The sequence below is a fragment of the Saccopteryx leptura genome, chromosome 9, assembly GCF_036850995.1.
Source record: "Saccopteryx leptura isolate mSacLep1 chromosome 9, mSacLep1_pri_phased_curated, whole genome shotgun sequence".
Taxonomy (NCBI): Eukaryota; Metazoa; Chordata; class Mammalia; order Chiroptera; family Emballonuridae; genus Saccopteryx; species Saccopteryx leptura.
Genome location: NC_089511.1, coordinates 56,499,664 through 56,522,565, shown reverse-complemented (window position 1 = coordinate 56,522,565; position 22,902 = coordinate 56,499,664). Strand labels below are relative to the sequence as shown.

General features: G+C 35.9%; 1 pseudogene; it reads right to left on the bottom strand.

Moving 5' to 3' along the window:
• Positions 1-19,746: 19,746 nt before the first annotated feature.
• Positions 19,747-21,045, bottom strand: LOC136380833 (lupus La protein pseudogene; annotated as a pseudogene).
• Between the last annotated feature and the right edge of the window lie 1,857 nt (positions 21,046-22,902).

The window sequence follows — 22,902 nt, the reverse complement described above, 5'->3', positions numbered from 1 at the left end:
ATACAGAAGTCATTGATAGAATAATTGGCATGGTGAGAGTATGAATGATATAGGAGTCTTACCATAACTTATTCATACATTTCAGTTGTGTATTTAGAAAGCAGCTTAGGCAAAGCATGTATCACAGGATTGCTAGGTATAGCAGAGAGATAGGGGGCCTCTTTTATAATTATTCTTCAACCATGGGAAAACAGCAAGATGTACAAAAATTTTGTGTTTTCCACATTATGTACTTATACAAGATGTACAAAATTTAAGAAAACTTTATTTCCATACATTTTAGATAGAAATACCAAATGTTGAAATGTTAGAATTGTTAATCGTGCAAGGAAATCTGAGATGCAATTGAAAACTCAGATACCCATATAGCGACAATGTTTGACCTGAGGTTTAAGGACAAAAGTTCTTTTTTTTTTTTTTTTTTTTAATTTTTTTTTAAATTTTTTTTTAAAGTTCTTTAAGTGATTATATGAAACAGCAACTACATGTAAATGTGAGAAATATAAAAGTGTAAGGACAAGGCAGTTTCTGAAAATATTTAGAAAACATCTTAAAATGCACAAACCAATGTGTGAGATCACATCAATGAAATTGCAACATTGCTATTGATTAAATCTTAAAGTCTAGGAGTAAAAAAAGAGACCATTGTATTACATTCCTTAGTTTGGTCAAATGGAGCAGAAAGAAAGCATAAAAACGTGGTGCAGCCATCATCATCAAGGAACCTGTAGAGGTTATGCTACACAAAATTTATCTTGTGCTTCTATTAACTTTAGTTTAAAGTGAGCATTTCTTGTTAGAATTCAGTATACCATCTGCAGAGGAAATTACAAGTGAGAATGCTGAAACCTTTTTCTTTTTACCTTTAATACCACTCTTTTAAAATGTCACCACAGCACTGTAAAATAATTAAGTTACAGTGCTATTTTACAGTGTTCAGATACATTTTAGATTTATTTCCATATCTCCGATGTTCATTCTGTGATGGTGACCTTTAGCTTTAGTCTTGGCTTTGGCTGAAAAGAGATTTAATCCTTTTCCATCCAACACTTGACCAATGTGTTTTTGTTGTTGTTGTTTTTTTACAGAGACAGCGAGAGAGTCAGAGAGAGGGAGAGAGTAATAGAGAGGGACAGACAGACAGGAATGGAGAGAGATGAAAAGCATCAATCATCAGGTTTTCATTGCGACACCTCAGTTGTTCATTGATTGCTTTCTCATATGTGCCTTGACTGTGGGGCTACAGCAGACCTAGTAACCCTTTGCTCAAGCCAGCGACCTTGGGTCCAAGCTGGTGAGCTTTGCTCAAACCAGATAAGCCCGCGCTCAAGCTGGTGACCTTGGGGTCTCAAACCTGGGTCCGTGGCATCCCAGTCCAATGCTCTATCCAATGTGCCACCACCTGGTCAGGTGACCAATGTGGTTTCATTGCACATGTAATATAAACATTTCTCTGCTGAAAGATTAGAACCATTTTAGAAGGGAATTACAGTATAGGAAGTCAAATAAGTTTTGGCTGCCATGGTCTTTCTTTGATTTGAAAAATAGAGTTCTCAGGAGAATTTTCTCTCATCTTAATCTAACTTTTTTATCTTTAGTTTGGGACATACCTCTTAAACTATCTTTCTTTAAAGCTCTTGTGTCGGAAGCTCCAAGTTCTTCTTTAGAATGAGAAATTCCTTCCCTGGAAGATCCTTGTAATATCTGTGCCATTGCATTGTGAGCTATACAATCTTAAGAAATGTCCAACATTTATATGTAGGATCCTGAATTTCAGAGTTACCACAGTGAAGGGGAAGCGGAGATGAGTTTTAAAAATGCACTCTTTATTCCCATCTCCTTAGCCAATGAAATACATTTTTTAAAATTCAAACATCTTTGAATACTTCTAGCAGTAAAAGCTATAGGCCTACTGATACTCTAGTATTGATGTATTAAAATAATAACACTTTCAACTAATAGTTTTTATTGGAAAAACAAACATCACTTTTTTAAGAGATGGTGAAATGTTAGCTCATTGAAACCAAATTTACTCTCTCAATAAGGTAACTTCCCCTTTGTGGACACCACTGTGTCTTCACTGAAAGTTTATTTCCTATTCTTCTCATAACCCAAAGAATCATAAAAAAGGTAGATAAAACTGTAGTATCTTTTATATTGTATCCTAGGGACATGCTTTCTATTCTTTTCTATTCTTTTGTGTCAGAGCTTTTCTTTGAAAAAAAAAGAAGAAAAATGATGGTGAAGATTATCAAAATACTCAACATACAGATACATAGTTAAATTGCACATTCATTATTTAATCTCAGAGTACACAGTCATGAAGTAAAACAATGACTGACAGGAAACAAAGCAAAAAAATAATACACCTCTTCTGTTCTTGGGCATCAGTGTTTCTAGTTTTTGGCATTTTGGACTCAGATTGAATCTTAGGACATTGCCCACCTCAATTCTCAGGCCTCCCAACTCAAGAAACTGATTCTCCAACTTGCACATAGCAGATGGTGATCTTCTCAGCCCCCATAACTATCTAAGTCAATTGTATAATAAATCCCTTCTCACACATATCTATTTATATCCTATTGATTCAATTCCTCTGGAGACTCTGAGGAAAGTACTTATGTTGCTTAAACTAATTGAGCTAGAAGATAAAATTTTTCTAATTATTTTCAGCGTCCCCTAATTACATTTTGATATTAAAAATAGACTCTCAAATCTCCACTTCAACTTCTGCTGACCTTCCCATATTGCTTATTTTCTGTCTTTCAGGGTATGGATTTCTGTGTAGTGTTGAGTGTTTCCAGGTAATAGAAAGAAAGAAAGAAAGAAAGAAAGAAAGAAAGAAAGAAAGAAAGAAAGAAAGAAAGACCAGATTTCTTTATTATATTTCTTGTTTCTGTTTTTTTGAGTGAGGGAAAGCCTCTCACTCCTAAGCACATAACACACACACACACACACACACACACACACACACACACACACACACACGCACTATTTTTAGAAAACATAATTATTTATGTATTTTGATGTTATAAATAAGTCTGGTAGCATTTACTGGATTAAATCATTATTTATCTACCATCTAATTATTTTTATTTGATTTATAGTTATAAAAAAGTATAGAAAAACATTGTTGCTTTTTTTTAAATTAAATGTAATGTGGTGACATTGATCAATAAAATACTATACATAGGTATTAGGTGAACATCTTCATCACATTTGAACAGTTATTTTATATTGTGGGCACATCACCCAAAGTCAAATCATTTTTTGTCACCATATATTTGTCCCTCTTTACCTTTCTTTCCCAAATCCTTGATAACCACTTCACTTTTATCTATGTCTATGAGTCTCATTTATATATCCCACCTATGTGTGAAATCATACAGTTCTTAACTTTTTCTGATTTGCTTACATAATTTCACTCAGTATAATGCTCTCAAGGTCCCTCCATGTTGTTGTAAATGGCAATATGTAGTCATTTCTTATGGCTGAGTTGTATTCTATTGTACACATGTACCCCATCTTCTTTATCCAAACCTCTTTTGAATGACACTTTGCTTATTTCCACATCTTGGCTATCATGAATAGTGTAGTGGTGAACATGGGATTGCATAACTCTTTGTGTATCAATGTTTTCTAGTTTTGTTTGGTAGATAGCCAGGAGGGAAACTGCTGGGTAATATGGTAATTCTATTTATAATTTTTTTTTTGTATTTTTCTGAAGTGAAAAGTGAAATGAGGCAGACAGACAGGCAGACAGACTCCTGCATGTGCCTGACCGAGATCCATCTGGCATGCTTGTCAGAGAGCAATGCTCGGCCCACTGGGGCGTTGCTCCTCTGCAACCAGAGATTCTAGTGCCTGAGGCGGAGGCCATGGAGGCATCCTCAGTAGCGGGCCAACTTTGCTCCAGTGGAGCCTTGGCTGTGGGAGGGCAAAAGAGAGATAGAGAGAAAGGAGAGGGGGATGGGTGAAAAGCAGATGGGCTCTTCTCCTGTGTGCCCTGGCTGGGAATCGAACCCAAGACTTCCACACACCAGGCCAATGCTCTACCGCTGAGCTAACCAGCCAGTGCTATTTATAATTTTTGAGGTATCACCCTACTGTTTTCCATAATGGCTGTACCGGTTAACATTCCCACCAGCAGTGAATGAGGGATCCTTTTCTCCACAGCCTCTCCAACACTTGTTATTACTTGTCTTTTTAATAAAAGCCAACCTAACAGGTGTGAGGTGGTATCTCATTACAGTTGTTACTTGTGTTTTTCTAATAGGTAAGGAAGATGAGCATCTTTTCATATATCTGTTGGCCATTTGTATATCTGTTCAGATCCTCTCTCCTTTTTTTAATTGGATTGTATACTTGATTCCTGCTGAGCTTTGTGAGTTCTTTATATATTTTGGATATTAACCCCTTATCAGAGCTGTTGTTTGCAAATATCATCTCTCAACTTGTTGGCTATTTGTTTTGTTGTCGGTTTCTTTTGCTGTTCTTGCTCTTAAATGTTGGAGGAAAGCCAAAGCACTGAGTGACTTTCTGTTCCCATCCTGAGAAAGTAAAAGTCGAGACCAAGCATACATGAATGAAGGCAGTCACGTCCAGAGAAGGCTCAAGGTTGCAGTGCTTGGCCCTGCTGGAGCTTTCTGCAGGTCAGGAATCAGACAGCAGATGGTGGGGTGTTATGTCTCAGAAAGGGCAAAAGCAATCTAATCAGTTTTGCAAAACTAAATAATAAAATTGTATACTGTATTCTGCTTGTTAGTGTCTTATTCAAGATGACATATTTCTGCTTAATAAATTGGATAGCTGATCTCTCCAAGGCACCTCAATCCTAGAGAGATTGGGGTCCTCCACTTGTAGTATTGTTGCTGTCTCATTCTTTTGCAGTTCCTCTTCATGAGACCCTGAATACATTACAACAAGTGACACCTGAACAGGGGACATGAGGAGAAAATAAGTCTTCAAGACTGCTTTTGGTTTTCAGCCCAAAAGAACCAGAGGGATTCGTGTGAATGGGTAGGTCCCTACTCTGGGATAGTGGAGCGATAAGGAATTCCCCATCAAGTAACTACAAAGCTTATTTGCCATTGCTTAAGACATTGTTACATCATTCCGGAATCAGAGTTAAGAGAGAAACTTTAGACAAACTATATGGTATTTAGTTGGAAAACATTGTTATTGGTTTACTCCCACAGGAAAAAAATTACTTAAATTATGACAGTGGAGATTAGTAAAGAAGTCTCTTCAGAGAGCTCATCACAGTGGAGAAATCATTTCTTTAAAAATCTGGTCCTTATGTACTTTAATTTAAATGTCCCTGAAACCTTTACAGTCAGATTTAGGGGAAAGTGAAAATCCTTTAAGTTCTTGTGAAATGCCTAGACATCTGTCCGATGACAAAGGTCATTTGGCCTCTGATGAAGAAGAACATTTATCTTCTAAACAATTAAATGAGCAACTTTTTGAATTATAGTCTAAACTTTCTGATGCGGAGATTTGACATAGTACTAAACCTTTTAAAACTGACCAAGATAATTGGCCTCTGCCTCCTCCTTCTGTTGCTCCCTCTGCACCACCACCATTTTCCTTGTATCCAGCCCTTCACACCGAAGTCCCCTCTGCTAATCCATTTGTAGATTCAGTATCTACCTATTGTTGTACTTGAAAAATAAGCAAAGGGAGCTATTCTTACACCTCTTTTGAGAGGGGTAATGCAGGCTGGACAAGAAGGGGATTTAAAATTCATATGTCCTGCATTAGAAGCTTTTCCGGTCACACTCATTCCATTTGTACCTGATCCACAATTCCCCCAAGGAGATTTTTATGCTCAACCTGACCAAATCCCTGTCAAAACTCTTAAAGAGTTAAAAATGGCTTGCTCCCAGTAGGGAACTGACTTTTCTTTTATGCAGGGATTGCTATTCTCCTTTGCAGACTCTGAACGTGTGATCCCAAAAGATTGGGAGATGTCAGTTTGGACTGTTCTTTTGAAAGTGGAATATTTACAATTTATGACTTGGTGGGAGGATCAAGCTCGTATTCAAGCAAATTGGAATGCTAACGCTAACCTTCCTGTTAATATTACACAAGATGAGCTTTTTGGACAGGGACTGTTTGCTGATTTACAACAGCAACATGGAATGAGTGATCATGTTGAGAAACAAGTTAAATTATGCTGTAAAAATACTTGGCAAAAATAACTACCCCAGGGGAGGTGACACCTTCCTTTGTTAATGTTAAACAAGGAGTCTCTGAGCCTTATGCTGATTTTCTTGCAAGACTCCGTGATGTGTTAGCTAAATCGATCCCACAAGTGGGACTCAAGAGACATGTTGTTGACCAAGGGCGCACCACTAAGACTCTAGACCCAAGTGTGTGGGTAAAACAGAAGAAAAAGTTTATTACACTTGCGAGCAGGCTCAAGGCAAGGAGATAGCCAAGAGCCCCGAACAACTTCAGCAAGCAAGTTTTATACATTATTTCAGGGAGGGGAGGAGACACCCAGGAATTCAGGAGTCATGAGAAAGGGAAGTTGCGATGGCTCTCATGGTGATTGCCCCAGGTGCTTGTGGAAGAGCAATCACCTATGATTACATCGGGGCAAGGTGGGCTAGTTCCTGTTCTGCAAGCCAAGATTAGCCAAGCAAAGGTCAGATGGAATTTTCTGTTTTTACTGTTACAATGTTACTTCCAGTAGTTGCTTTTGACAATGCTAATGCCAAATGTCGAGAGCATTACGTCCCATCTGTGCCAATGGTGGTAATATCGCAGACTATGTTAAGGCTTGTGCTGATATTGGCACCCCTTTATGTATTATGAATCGTTTGGCTGCAGCAATTAAGGGAGGAAGTCCCAATGGATCAAAGACTAAGTGCTTAAATTGTGGAAAGTTAGGGCATATAAAAAAGGATTGTCACGAGGGTCTGCAAAAATGAGAGACTAATCTATCTTATCAAAATAAATCAAACCCAAATTCTAAACCAGAACCTCCTAATCTTTGTCCTCGGTGCCAAAAGGGATTTCCCTGGGCTTGTTAATGTAGATCTCAGTTTCATAAGAATGGTCAACCATTAGGAAATTTGGGAAACTACCAGATGGGCTCAGCTTGGGGCCCAACAAACAATGTGCGCATATATCCAGTCAGCAATGGGTTAAAGGAGTCTCCGACCTGCATTATGCAACAGCTAGGAGTGCAGCCTTAGATCTATTGGCATTAGACCCTGTTGTGTTACATCTATCTAAGGGAGCAGTTAACATTAAAACAGGGATTTATGGACCACTACAAAAGGAAACAGTAGGACTTATAATAGGGAGAAGCAGTTTAACTTCTCAAGGGATTCAAGTACATCCCAGTGTAATAGGCAGTGATTATGAAGGAGAAATTTTAGTAATGATATCTGTAGATGCTTCTTATACTATTACTTCTGGAGATAAATAGCTCAATTACTTATTTTGCCTTATATTAAAGGAGTGCTGAACCCATTCAGAGAGAAGGGGGATTTGGAAACACAGGTAAGAAAATTTATTGGCAAACCTTCATTGAAGATCAGGGACCAAATATTACTATACAAGTAGAAGGAAGAACATTCAAGGGACTTTTAGACACAGGAGCTGATGTTACCATAATCTCTTTTTATTACTGGCCAAAAAAAAATGTCCTCTTGTGAATATCAATAAAATATTTACTGGCATTGATATGTTAGCAGGTATTCAATGCAGTGCAAAAATTTAAAAATGTCAAGGACCAGAAGGTCAACAAACAACTCTGCAACCCTATGTTGTGGACGTTTTCATTAATTTGTGGGATAGAGATTTCTTATAACAATGGGGAGTTTACCTTCATATACCTGAGAATCTCCTCAGGCAAAGAACATTATGAGTAATATGGGATATAATCCTTATAGTGAATTTGGAAAAAAACCCCAATCCCAATCCCACTGAAATTATTCGGGCAGAACCAAAATTAGATCGAACCAGAGTTGGTTTTCCAAATTTAGACTAGTGCCCACTGTTCAAGGAGAAGCCTCCTCCCAATAAGTGTTGCCCTTAAAGTGGTTAACAGAGAAGCCAGTATGGGTAGAGCAGTGGCCTTTATCTAAAAAAAAAATTGGAGGCATTTAAACAATAACCAAAGAACAGCTAGAAGCAGACCATATAGAACCTCTTCTAGCCCTGCAACTCTCCTGTGTTTGTTATAAAGAAAAAAATCATGAGAATGGAGAATGCTAATAGATTTAAGAGCTATTAATAAAGTAATTCAACCTATGGGAGCATTACAACCTGGACCTCCTGCCCCCTCAGCCATACCTAAAGATTGGCCTCATATTGTAATTGATCTAAAAGATTGATTTTTTACAATTTCTTTACAGCCCCAAGATGGAGAGAAATTTGCCTTTACTATACCTTCTCCCAATCACCAAACTCCAACAGAAAGATATCAATGAAAAGTACTTCCCCAAGGAATGTTTAATAGCCCTACTTTGTGTCAAGCATTTGTAGATCAACCCTTAAAAGAGTTGAGAGAACAGTTTCCATCCTCTATGATAATACATTATATGGATGATATTTTATTTGCCACTTGTAAGCAAGGAGAATTATCTCTACTGTTTTTATAAGCTAAAAAGATTTTAAAGGCGTTTGATTTAATAATTGCAGAAGAAAAAATTCAAAAGACATTTCCTATTCAGTATTTGTGCAACACTATTGGTAAACATATTATAGTTCCTCAGAAAATTCAAATTCAAAGAGATACATTATCCACATTAAACAATTTTCAGAAACTGTTAGGAGACATTAATTGGCTTTGTCCCATGTTAAGTATCCCGACTTATTAACTTACTCATTTATCTGCTATATTAAAAGGTTAATCTGATTTGAATAGTTCATGACAATTAACAGCTGAAGCTTTACGAGAATTACAGTGGGTTGAGGAACAAATTTCCCAATGCTCAATTCAACTTATAGATCCTACTTTGCCCATATATTTATTAATCATGCCCATGCCACATTCTCCTACAGGAATTTTATGGCAAGAACAGGCAATAAATAATTGAATGGATTTATTTACCCCATAAAAGTACCAAGTGCCTGCAAACTTATTTAGATATGGTTGATTTGATAATATTTTGGGGGCGTAAATACCTTTGAGAAATTTTAGCTCAGGATCCAGCTATTATTGTTGTTCCTCTGAATAATACTCAAGTTAAGATGGCATTCGAACAGAACCTTCAATGGCAATTGGATGTTGCTCATTTTGTGGAATAGATTAACAATCATTATTCCAAATCCAAAAGTACTGATTTTTTAAAAAGAACTGTTTTTAGTCTACCTAAAATTGTTAAAGATTCTCCTGTTCAAGGTGACACTTATTTCACTGATGCTAATATAAAGGACTTGTCAGCTTATTTTGGCCCACACCAGCAACATTGTTTCTCAGGTTGTAAATCCATCCAGAAGGCTGAATTTTTTGCCATCCTTATGTTATTGTCAGATGTAGCAGATCCTATTAATATAGTTTCTGATTCTCAGTACTCTACCAATGCTGTTTAATTTCTTAAAACTGTTACCTATCTAGATCCTCTGTTGATGATACACTTTTTCCTCTTTTCTCTGACTTACAGAATGTTATTCGCACTCATTCTAATCCTCTATGTATTGTTCATATTTGTTCTCACTCTAATTTACCAGGTCCTTTAGCTGCCGGTAATCAAATTATTGATCAATTGCTTATAGGTAATGTCTCCTCAGCTACAGAATTTCATGCACTTACTCATCTTAATTCTGCTGGCCTTCACAAAAGGTTTTCTCTTACTAGACAACAGGCTCAAAAGATTGTGAGCCATTGCCCCACCTGTAGTTCTCTTACTATTATACCCTTTTCAGGAGGAGTTAATCCTTGTGGCCTGCATCCTAATCAGGTTTGGCAAACAAATGTGACCCATATTCCTTCATTTGGAAAACTCTCCTATGTTCATGTTTTCATTGACACTTTCTCAGGATTTTTATGGGCCATACCTACTACTGGAGAAAAAACACATCATGTTAACTGAAGCTTTTTAGAAACATTTGCTGTCATGGGCATCCCTTTGAGTATTAAAGCTGACAGAGGTCCTGCATATACTTCCTCTGTGTTTTGTCAGTTTTGTCAACAATGGCAAATTAAACATACAACGGGCATCCCTAATAACCCTCAAGGGCAAGCCATTGTTGAAAGAGCTCATCATACATTGAAAGCCACATTACTTAAACAGAAAAATGGGAATAAGGGGGAACACCCAGGATGCAATTAGCCAGAGCTCTTTTTACTTTAAAATTTTCAGACATCAGAAATGATGCCACTGATACAGCTGCTGAAAGGCACCACCTGAAACAGCCTAAAACTATTATATCACAGCCCATTTATTGGAAAGATAATAATGGGCAATGGAAAAAGGGATTAGTAAAAGTATTGGGGCGAGGATTTGTTCTTATCGCCACAGATATAGGAGACCAGTGGATACCTTCCAGAAGATTGAAGCCTCAGCATGAGTCAGACAAGGAAGAGAGGGAGATTTGACATCTTTGAGCCACCAGAAGAAGAAATGGAGAGACTAAGCTTAGAGCCAAAGGTTATCAGAGAAGTGAAGGTGAAGACAACTATGACACAAAAAGCTGAACCGCCTACTTGGGGGCAATTAAGAAAACTTACCAAGGAGGCAGAAAATGTTTTAATTGGGACTAAGACTCCAAAAATGTCCTCAACCCTGTTTCTGGCAATGTTCGCTCTTGTGTCTGTAACATTAAGTGGAACTAACTATTCTTACTGGGTTTATATTTCTAGTCCTCCTTTAAATAGACCTGTTAATTAAAAAGACACCCCTTTTTCTGTTTATGTTAATGATTCTGTTTGGCTTTCAGGACCATTTGACAGCCATGGACACTTAAGGCCTGAAGAAGAAGGACAGGTTATTTCAAAGTATACTGTGGTCCCAGATGGGTTACCCATTTGTATAGGTGCAGGAGATCATTGCTTAAAGATAGAATCACAGAGTTGGTTATCTATTATACAAAATGGGTCATATCACCTTATTCTATATATGGGTGGACCTTTCAGAATGAGTCATCTAATGGCACCACTGATAGTGCTCCCAATCTTCCTAATTGTCAACAAAGGCATGGTAATGGTATAGATAGTTGGATAATGTGGGAAACATGTAAAGGAGAAATTGGAAGAGCACTTCTTAATACTTCCTATGGGAGCTTCATTGATTGGGCCCCAGTTGGCTATACTCGGAACAAATATTCTTTACATACATTAACCTGGAAAAGGGGGAAGAAGACCATATTTACCAATAGCACAGGAAAGCTTATTGTATGACATCATGAAAGAATGTCTCCCCCACCTCCTCACCTTATAGGAAAACCTATACATATAGATTAATGGATAACTGGAATAAGTTTACATCATATGAGTGCATGGAAAGATTCATGTATTTATCAGTTAGGAACCTATTTGTTGACATTTACACGCAATGACTCTTATAATATACAGGCTTGTGTACATCTGCCTTATATGTTCATGATTGGTCCTGTGTTCTGGAGTGAATCAATTAATCTCATCACCTGTGTGAATTGTTCTTTTTTACACATGTCTCAATTTCTCTATTAATTATAATCAATATGTTGATTCTGTGTATATACTTAAAGCTAGAACAGGAGTCTGGATCCCTGTTCAGATGCACAGACAATGGCAAAACTCGCCTGAAACGTATTTAATAAATGAGGCTCTAAAAAAGACATTACAGAAAGTAAAACAAGTATGTTAATTGCTGCTATTATTGGAACTATAGCTATCACAGCCACTGCATCAGCAGCAGGAGCTGCTCTTATTCAGCCTATACAAAATAAAGAGTTTGTGCAAAACTTACATGAACACTCTAAAAAATTATGGAATACCCAAAGGTTGATTGATAATCGTATTGAGAGCCAAATAGTGAATTTACAACAAGAAATAGTATTATTGGGAGATCAACTGGTAAACTTACAACATCAAATAAAACTTAAATGTGATTGGAATATTACTGCCTTTTGTGTAAACCCACATCCATATAATGAGACTAACTTTCCTTGAAATAAAGTTAGAAGACGTTTGTTTACTCAAGGTAATATATCTATGAAAATACAATTGCAACATGATATATATGACACTTTCAGAGAAAAACTGAAAGTACTTTCTAGTGCGCCTTTATTAAGTAGTATTGCTGATGGATTATCTAAACTAAACCCTGTTAAGCATTTACAATTATTAGAAGCTTCTATAATAAGTGCATTAATTGTCATTGCTGTTTTATGTTTTTGTATTTGCTTAATCTGAAGAAAGAGCAGAAGTGACCTGCATCATTCCAAAGGACAAGCCTCCTTGTACAGCATAATGTTGCAGAATGAGTTAAAGAAAAGGGGGAGATGTTGGAGGAAAGCCAAAGCACCAATTGACTTTTTGTTCCCATCCTGAAAAAGTGAAGGTTGAGACCAAGCATACATGACTGAAGGCGGTCGGACCCAGAGAAAGCTCAAGGGCACAATGCTTGGCCCTGCTGGAGCTTTCTGCAGGACAGGAATCAGACAGTGGATGGTGTGAAAGGGCAAGAGCAATCTAATCAGTTTTGCAAAACTAAATAATAAAATTGTACACTGTATTCTGCTTGTTAGTTTCTTATGCAAGGTGGCATATTTCTGCTTAATTGGATAGCTGATCTCTCCAAGGCACCTCAATCCTAGAGAGATTGGGGTCCTCCACTTGCAGTATTGTTGCTGTTTCATTCTTTTGTGCTCCTCTTCATGAGACCCTGAATACATTACAACAACACTTAAAATCAGAAGCATGGTTGATAAATGTCAGATTGTAGTGTTGGGTATTAAAAACATCTAAACAAATTTTCTCTTTTGTTCCATTCCAAAATAACTACTTTATTTTAATTTAGTTTTTTTCTACAGCAAGGCTCAGTTTCTCTACTTGAACTGATGGTATCTTAATGAAGATTTGAGAACAAGAACAAGGTCCAAGAACATAAAAGGGAGGACAGGACCCCCTTTAAATATAGTACTCTTATACTGATCAACTATGTGATTTTCTCTGTGTTTAACAGAATAAAAAAATTGTTTACTTTTTGTTTCAGTCATTTCTTAATAGGATATCAAGTATTTGAATAAAGTACTGTCTCTTGTTTCTTATGGCATGCACATTACATAGGAAAAAGTCTGGATCATATTAAGTACATATTAAAGGTAATTGACATTTTGATAGAATGCATGCAGGACAGACTAAAGTAAGGTCTTTGGGAAGCTGAGAGTAGTTGTATACTGACAGTGGTGAACAGGAAGGGACTAATCTTAGATGAATCGTAGTGGTGTAATCTGAGTAGCATCTTGCAAAAAATGTACATGGAACTTGTTATTGTCTTTCTCAGCAATTGGGGTAAAATTGGTCTAAATAATTTAGAACACATTTTGTTTTTTTAAACATAAAGTGGAATCATGAAACTGGACTATAATCATCAATGGGCACTGATCTCACAAAAAAAACTGATATAACCAGATAATATTTACCTCTTAATTGATGCACACAATTCTAATATGACATAGTATGAAAATAAAAACAAACCAAAAACAGACCAAGTCCACAAATCTAGCTACCAGTGTAGAGAAGCACAAGGATGGCAGAACATATAAAATGATATCCCACAGAGAAATAAATCCAGAATGTGGGAACACTATTGTAAACATGTTTCAGTACATTTAATAAACAAATAAAAAGAGAAAGTGCGAAACGTATATTTTAAAGTTTTCCAAGAATTAAAGAAATTCTGCAGCATGAATTTTCTTTGAACATAACTGGGAAAATTTGAACTCTGAAAGTATGTTTAATCATATTAATTATTTATATTATATATTTAGTTTAAAAATTATTATAGTTATCTTTTAAAGGAGTCATTTTCTTTAAAATAAGTGGTTATGTATCTAAAGATAAACATAATTGGCATAGGTTAATTCAAAAGTCTAGTTTAGAAGCATAAAATAAGATTGTAGATTTTTTTGTCTATGGTAATGACTATATGAGAGCTCATTGTCATATTTTCATTAATATATTTTCTATATTTGACATTTCAATATTGAGAAAATATTAAACCTATGATAAAATTATCTTCATGGGAGAAAGTTTATTAGGAACCTAGGTGTACAAGACACAGTTATACTTATATATGCATATGTTTAACTTCTGGATTTTATAAATAATTATTTTGGAAATGAGATTGTTTCTTTATTATTAAAAGAAATAACTCCTCTAGAGATTTTCATGTGTTGCTAGAAAATTGAGATTAGTTAAATCTAAACATCCCTATTTAACATTCACTTTACAGAAAATGCAGGGGGCAAGAAAACATGTTAAATAACATCCTGATTACGCAATCATCAAAATCCATAATGAAAGCTCTTTAGAGCAATTGATGGAGTATTTTTCAAATATAAGTTAATAAACAAAATGTGGTAGTTAGGAGGAGACACATCAATCAATTTGTTTATATTATAAATATTGTTCAATTAATTCAGACAGAATTCTCATCTCCAGGAAAAATAAATAAATAAAAGGAAGAAATATTAGAAACTATTGCTTCCTTTCTGACTACAATGATTCTAACCCTTATTAACCTGTGTTTTCCCCAGAACCATATTTATAATTAATTCTTTATCTATTGAGCATTCTGACTTTCAGTGAGTCCTGCAATATTAGGATTATAACATAGCCTAACTTTTGTAGGATGTATTTTCCTAAGGCAGTTATATAAAATATTTTAATGTTAAACAGCTTTGTCCTTTGCCCAGCAGAGCAGAGACATTTTTTTCTTTAAAAAAATTTTTTTTAGCAAATTAAATTTTATGAGGCCCTGGCCGGTTGGCTCAGTGGTAGAGCGTCAGCCTGGCGTGCGGGGGACCTGGGTTCGATTCCCGGCCAGGGCACATAGGAGAAGCGCCCATTTGCTTCTCCACCCCCACCCCCTCCTTCCTCTCTGTCTCTCTCTTCCCATCCTGCAGCTGAGGCTCTATTGGAGCAAAGATGGTTCCTTGGCCTCTGCCCCAGGCGCTAGAGTGGCTCTGGTCGCGGCAGAGCGACGCCCGGAGGGGCAGAGCATTTCCCCCTGGTGGGCAGAGCTTCGCCCCTGGTGGGCGTGCCGGGTGGATCCCGGTCGGGCGCATGCGGGAGTCTGTCTGGCTGTCTCTCCCCATTTCCAGCTTCAGAAAAAGAAAAGGAAAAAAAAATTAAATTTTATGAGTTGACATTGATCAATGAGAGTACATAAGTTTCAGGTAAACATTTCTATAACATTTGAATTCTTGATTATGTTGTGCACCCATCATCCAAGTCAAATCATTTTTCATCACCTTGTATTTGTCTCTTTTTACCCCTCACCCTGGTAACTACTTCACTGTTATCTGTATCTATGAGTCATAGTTTTACATCCCACCTAAGTGTGAAATCATATAGTTTTTAACTTTTTCTTTCACTCAGTAGAATGCTCTCAAGTTCCATTCATGTTGTCGTAAATGGCAATATGTCATTGTTTCTTATGGCTGAGTTGTATTCCATTGTATATATGTACCACATCTTCTTTATTAAATCCTCTATCAAGGGACACTTTGCTTGTTTCCATTGCTTGACCACTGTAAATAATGCTGCAAAAAACATGGGAGTACATGTGTCTTCTTTTTAATTTAATTTATTGTGTTTAGATAGATTCTAGTGTTGCCCCAAATGCATCCTCCCTCCCCTGTATTTCCCTCAGCATCTCCCTTGCCCCCTTCCCAGTAGTGCCCTCCCCCCTTCCCTTCAGGTTTATCCCATCCTATCATCCCCTTTCCCTCTGTCCTCTTTTCCTCTAATCCCTTTGATCCCTGCTCAGTTTCAATTCTGTTCCTAAATTTACATTGTTTCTTGAATTTCTCAAAAGAATGAGGCCATATGATATTTTTCTTTCTCTGCCTGGTTTATTTCACTTAACATAATAGTTTCCAGGTTCATCCATGTTGTTGCAAAAGGTAAGATTTCATTTTTCATGGCCCCATAGTATTCCATTGTAAATATGTATCACTGCCTTTTAATCCAATCGTCCACTGACGAACACTTAGGCTGTTTCCAGATCTTTGCTATTGTGAACAATCTCATTGTGGTTTTAATTTGCATTTCTCTAATGATTAGTAATGTTGAAGATTTTTTCATCTGTCTATTGGCCATCTGTATATCCTCTTAGGAGAAGTGTCTATTTATTTTTTTTTGCCAATTTTTTGATTGGATTGTTTATCTTCCTGGTGTTGAGTTTTACAAGTTCTTTATAAATTTTGGTTATTAAACCCTTATCAGATGTATTGTCGAATATGTTCTCCCATTGTGTGGTTTGTATTTTTATTCTGTTCATATTGTCTTTAGCTGTGAAAAAGTTTTTTATTTTGATATAGTCACATTTGTTTATACTGTCTTTTATTTCACTTGCCCGTGGAAATAAATCAACAAATATATTGCTGCGAGAGATGTCAGAGAGCTTACTGCCTATGTTTTCTTCTAAGATGCTCATGGTTTCACGACTTACATTTAAGTATTTTATCCATTTTGAGTTTATTTTTGTGAATGGTGTAAGTTGGTGGTCTGGTTTTATTTTTTTGCAGGTAGCTGTCCAATTTTCCCAACACCATTTATTAAAGAGGCTGTTTTTACTCCATTGTATTTCCTTACATCCTTTGTCAAATATCAATGCTCCATAAAGGTGTGGGTTTATTTCTGCGTTCTCAGTTCTGTTCCATTGATCTATATGCCTATTCTTATGCCAGTACCAGGCTGTTTTGAGTACAATGGCTTTGTAGTATAACTTGACATCAGAAAGTGTGGTACCTCCCACTTTATTCTTCTTTTTCAAGATTACTGAGGCTATTCGTATTCTTTTTTGGTTCCATATAAATTTTTGGAATATGTGTTATATATCTTTGAATTATGTCATTGATATTTTAATTGGTATTGCAATGAATTTATAAATTGCTTTGGGAAATATAGACATTTTAATGATGTTTATTCTTCCTATTTATGAACATGGTATATGCTTGCACTTGTTTGTATCTTCCTTGATTTCTTTTATCAATGTTTTATAATTTCCCAGATACAAGTCTTTAATCTCATTGATTAAATTTACTCCTAGGTACTTTATTTTTTTGTTGTTGTTGCAATAGTGAAGGGGATTGTTTCCTTAATTTCTCTTTCTGACAGTTTATTGTTGGTGTATAAAAATGCCTCTGATCTCTGTGTATTACTTTTATACCCTGCCACCTTGCTGAATTCATTTATCAGATCCAATAGTGTTTTGACTGAGACATTAGGGTTTTCTATACACAGTATCATATCAACTGCAAATAATGATAGTTTTATTTCTTCTTTTTTAAATTTTGATGCCTTTTATTTTTTCTTCTTATCTGATTGCTGTGGCGAGGAGTACCAGAACTATGTTGAATAAGAATGATAAAAGGGGGCACTCTTGCCTTTTTTTCTGATCTTAAGGGGATTGCTTTTAATTTTTTCCCATTGATTATGACGTTGGCTGTGGGTTTGTCATAGATGGCCTTTATCATGTTGAGGTATGTTCCCTGTATACCCACTTTGCTGAGAGTTTTGATCAAGAATGGGTGCTGGATTTTATCAAATGCTTTTTCTGCATCTATTACAATTATCATTGGTTTTTCTCCTCCCTTTGGTTTATGTGACGAATCACATTGATTTATTTGCAAATATTGTACCATCCTAGCCTCCTCAGAATAAATCCCACCTGATCATGATGTGTGATTTTTTTCATGTATTGCTGGATCCAGTTTGCTAATATTTTGCTGAGGGTTTTAGCCTCTAAATTCATCAGGGATATTGGCCTATAATTTTCTTTCTTTGTGTTGTCTTTGCCTGGTTTTGGAATCAGAATTATGCTCACCTCATAAAAGAAGCTTTGAAGTCCTCATACCTCCTGAATTTTTTGAAATAGCTTGAGAAGAATAAGAATTAGTTCTTCTTTGAATAATTGGTAGAATTCACCTGTGAAGACATGGCCCAGGGCTATTGTTTGTTGGGAGGTTTTTGATAACTGTTTCGATCTCATTTGTTGTAATTGGTCTGTTTAGGTTTTCTGATTCTTCCAGATTGATTTTTGGAAGATTGTATGTTTCATGGAATTTGTCCATTTCATCTAGGTTGTCTACTTTTTTGGCATACAGTTGTTCATAATATTTAATTACAATATTTTGTATTTCTGTTGTCAGTTGTTATTTCTCCACTCTCATTTCTAATTTTATTTATTTGAGTAGTTTCTTTTTTTTCTTGGTAAGTCTGGTTAAAGGTTTATTGATCTTGTTTATCCTTTCAAAAAACCAGCTCTTGGTTTCATTGATTCTTTGTATTGTTTCTTTAGCCTTTATGTCATTTATTTCTGCTCTGATCTTTATTATTTCCTTCCTTCTACTACCTCTGGGCTTTACTTGCTGTTCTTTTTCTAGTTCTTTTAGATGCAGGGTTAAGTTGTTTATTTGAGCTTTTTCTAGCTTCTTAAGGTATGCCTGTAATGCTATGAACTTCCTTCTCAGTACTGCCTTTCTTGTGTCCCATAAATTTTGAGTAGTGTATGCTCATTATCATTCGTTTCTAGGATTTTTAAAAATTTCTTCTTTGATCTCAATGTTAACCCATTCATTATTTAATAACATACTATTTAGTTTCCATGTGTTTGAGTATTTTTCTGTTTTATTGTTGTGGTTCATTTCTGGTTTCATTTCATTGTGATCAGAGAAAATGCTTGATATGATTTCAATCTTCCTAAATTTATTAAGACTGCTTTTGTGCCCTAACATGTGGTCTATCCTAGAGAATGTACCATGAGCACTTGAAAAGAATGTATATTCTGCTACTTTAGGGTGAAAGGTTCTGAAGAAATCTATTAAATTGAGTTGATCTAGTGTGTCCTTTAAGTCTGCTGTTTCTTTGTTAATTTTCTTTCTTGAGGATCTATCTAGTAATGTTAGTGAGATATTGAAATCTCCTACTATTATAGTATTGCTGTTGATCTCGTCCTTTATTTATTTATTATTTTTTTTATTTATTCATTTTAGAGAGGAGAGGGAGAGACAGAGAGAGAGAGAGGACAGACAGAGAGAGAGAAGGGGGGAGGAGCTGGGAGCATCAACTCCCATTAGGGCCTTGAACAAGCAAGCCCAGGGTTTCAAACCAGCGATCTCAGCATTTCCAGGTTGATGCTTTATCCACTGTGCCACCACAGGTCAGGCCGATCTCACCCTTTAAATCCATCGAAGTCTGCTTTATATATTTAGGTTCTCTTGTATTATGTGTGTAGATGTTTATAATGATTATATCTTCCTGTTGTATTGCTCCCTTTATCATTATGCTGTGATCTTCTTTATCTTTTACTATAGCCCTTGTTTTAAAGTTCATTTTGTCTGATGTAAGTATTGCTACTTCAGCTCTGTTTTTATTTCCATTTGCATGAAATTTTTTTCCTTCCTTTTAACTTCAGTGTATATGTATCTTTTTTTAATAAATAATTTTTTAAACAAGAATCTTTCTTTTGATATTTGAATCTGAAATAACAGAACTATACATTTTTTAAAAAATCCCCATTTGGATAACAAAAAGACAAGCTAAACAAATAGTTTCTTTTGTTACAGGTGGACATTGACGTGGACCTAATCCAGTTTTCTTTTTAAAAGCCGCTAAAGACAAAAACAGTTGAATACCCAATTAAATTTAATAAAAAATTTGTTTACTAAAACTACTGGTCTCCAGCACCATTTTCTGTTTTCTGCTGTTTTGATGCAGGTTCTTCTTTGTCTGTTTCTTTTCTTGCTCTTTTTACTGGTCCAGATGCACCATTTTCATCACGTTCATCATCACTATCAAACTTAGTTTTCTTGCCCTGAAACTGTACTTTTCCTTAGTGGACCCAGTCTGGGCAGCTTAATTTCCCCTTTTTTTTTACTGTGACCTTTTGACTTCCATTTGTTTAGGGATTCTTGCGGATCTTCTATGATTTTTTTCAATGCTTCTTTTTCCACATCTCCCTCTAGTACTTCCCATGTCACTTCTTTGTTTCTTAATTTTAGGTTACCATTATTTGCATCTTTGGCTTTATCTAGTGCTTCCTTAGCTTTTTTTAAAAAATAAAATTATTCCCTCTGATAAAGTCTATTCATTTTATTTCACTGTGATTTGAGAAAAGGATGTGCAAGTTTTCTCTACAGGTCTGATCATCTAGGTCCCCCCCAAAAATTTAGGAATCAGCCAATCTTTTCTTCTAGAGATTTCATTTCAGCATTTTCTGCTAACTTTTGCTTTTCTTCTTGCTCTTGTTTAGCTCATAATTTAGCTTCCACTTTATTTTGCTTTCTTTCTTCATTTTTTTTTTTTGGCAAAATAATCTTCCTTAAAAAGTGTTAGCAGATCTGTGTCTTTGTACTTTTGTCCAGGGGTCTCCACAAACATTTTAGCAGATTCAATGTTATCAAACACAACAAATATTGATCCCTTAAATGTTTTGTACAATGTTCTTCTCATCTGAATATTTAGTACTTGACCTTTATCTTCTAACCATTCTTATCTGTCATCAAGGGTCGTATCAGTAGGGAAGTCTTTTATATAAACATGTTATTCTTATATCATTTTTATACTCATCAGTCACTTCAGGGAGGAGTTTGTTTGGCAATCTTCTGATTTTGGTTTTATCTTCACTTATTTCCATGAGTTCTGCCTTTGATTTGTTCAATGCTTCTACTATTACATTAATGTCAGTTGTAAGACGGTTTAACCTATTGAATTTTATCATTATTTCCAAAGGTACCCAGTCTTCATCCAGTTTGATTTGCTTCTTTAAAAATTTGTCTCATGGTAAATTGAAGTCACCAAAGTCATACTCAATTTGATGACAAATTTCAGCATTCACAGCAGCCATTTTTTTTATCACCATTTTCAGCCATTTTGGCTATCTTTAAGATCCCGGTCCCATGAAACCAGGCCACAAGACCCCTAAGAGTGACTTCAGCATCTCTCCTTCCCAGTACCCAAGCTGTCCTAACATGTGTAAAGATTCCATTTGTATGAAATTCTTTTTCCTTCCTTTTACCTTCAGTGTATATGTATCTTTTTTTTGAGGTGTATCTCTTATAGAAAGCATATGTATGGGTCCTGTTTTCTTATTCATGCAGCTATCCTATATCTTTTGATTGGATCATTTAATCCATTTACATTTAAGATTATTTTTGATATATAGTTGTTTACTGCCATTTTATTTTTTAAAGGTGTATTCCTCTTTTGCTATATTCTTTTCCCAGTTTGATCTGTTTATAACAGGCCCCTTAACATTTCTTGCAGCATTGGTTTGGTTGTAATGAATTCCTTGAGGGTTTTTTTTTTTTTGTCTGGGAAGCTTTTTATTTCTCCTTCAATTTTAAAAAAATATCCTTGTTGATTAAGAAGTCTTGGTTATAGACTCTTTTTCTGCATTACCTTGTGTATTTCTTGCCATTTCCTTCTGGCCTCAAGTGTTTCTGTTGAGAAGTCGGATGTCATCCTTATGGAGGCATCTTTGTAGGTGCCTTTTTTTTCTCTAGCAGTTTTTAATATTTTCTCTTTATCTCTTAGCTTTGGTATTTTACAATTTGTCTTGGTGTAGATTTCTTTGGGTTTCTCTTTAATGGAGTTTTCTGTGCTTCTTGAACTTATGTGACTTGTTCCTGCTTCAATTTAGGGAAGTTTTCAGCTACAATTTCATTGAACAAGGTCTCTATCCCTTGTTCTTTCTTTTCTTCTTTAGGAACCCCTATGATGCAGTTGTTGTTTCTCTTTAGGTTGTCACAGAGCTGTCTTAGCATTTCCTCAGATTTTTTCAGCCTGTTTTCTTTTTGCTGCTCCACTTGGGTGTTTTTGTTTTTCTGGTCTTCTAAATTGATTCAATCCTCTGCTTCATCCAGCCTGCTTTTAATTGCTTCTAGTGTAGTCTTCATTTCTGATATTGTATTTCTCATTTCTGACTTATTCTTCTTTTTTATTTCAATGTCCTTTTTGATGCTTGTTATCTCTTTATTTTTGTGTCCATCCATTGCTGTTCTATGGTCTTTCAGCATTCTAATAATTATTATTTTAAACTCTACATCTGGTAGTTTGCTTATTTCCATCTCACTCAGTTCATTTTCTGGGGGTTTCTCTTGTTGACCCATTTGGATTGCACTTTTCTGTCTTCCCATTTGTCTGTGTGTACCCTCCTCATTTGGGTGTATTGTTTGTAAGTCTAGGGTTGGTGTTTTCTGCTTCCAATTTTCAGTTATGTTATTTCTAGGTCTTCTTGGGTTGGCATCAGCTGTTGTTTGTAATCCACTGTGGGCTACTTATCTGCTCTCACTGTTTTTTTTTTACTGTTTGTGTCAGAGATTTCTATGTCTTAGCTGGGTCTGGTGTGAGGAGCCCTTCATTTAGCTTCTACTCTAACAAGTATTGTTAGGTCCTGAACTAGTGCTTTCCATATTTGGCCACTGAATGTGCTTGCTCTAGACCTCCCTGTCTGGGGCCTGGTGCAGATCAGTGTCACTGACTATGACTGGTTCTTATCCACCTTTTGGGAGCTACAGGCTGTCCAGATCTTGTGGCTGCCTCTGCTGGGTCCAGGTGGCATTTTAAATATCAGCTGTACTCTTAGGTTTGCTTTTATTTACTCGTGGCCTGGGAGAAGTTTTTTTTAAAAGTTTGAGTGTTCCTAAAATCTGCTTTCTATTGCCTCTTATTGCTGGCTACTTGTTGGGCTCAGTACTGTAATTCAGTGATTAGGTACAGTATTAGAT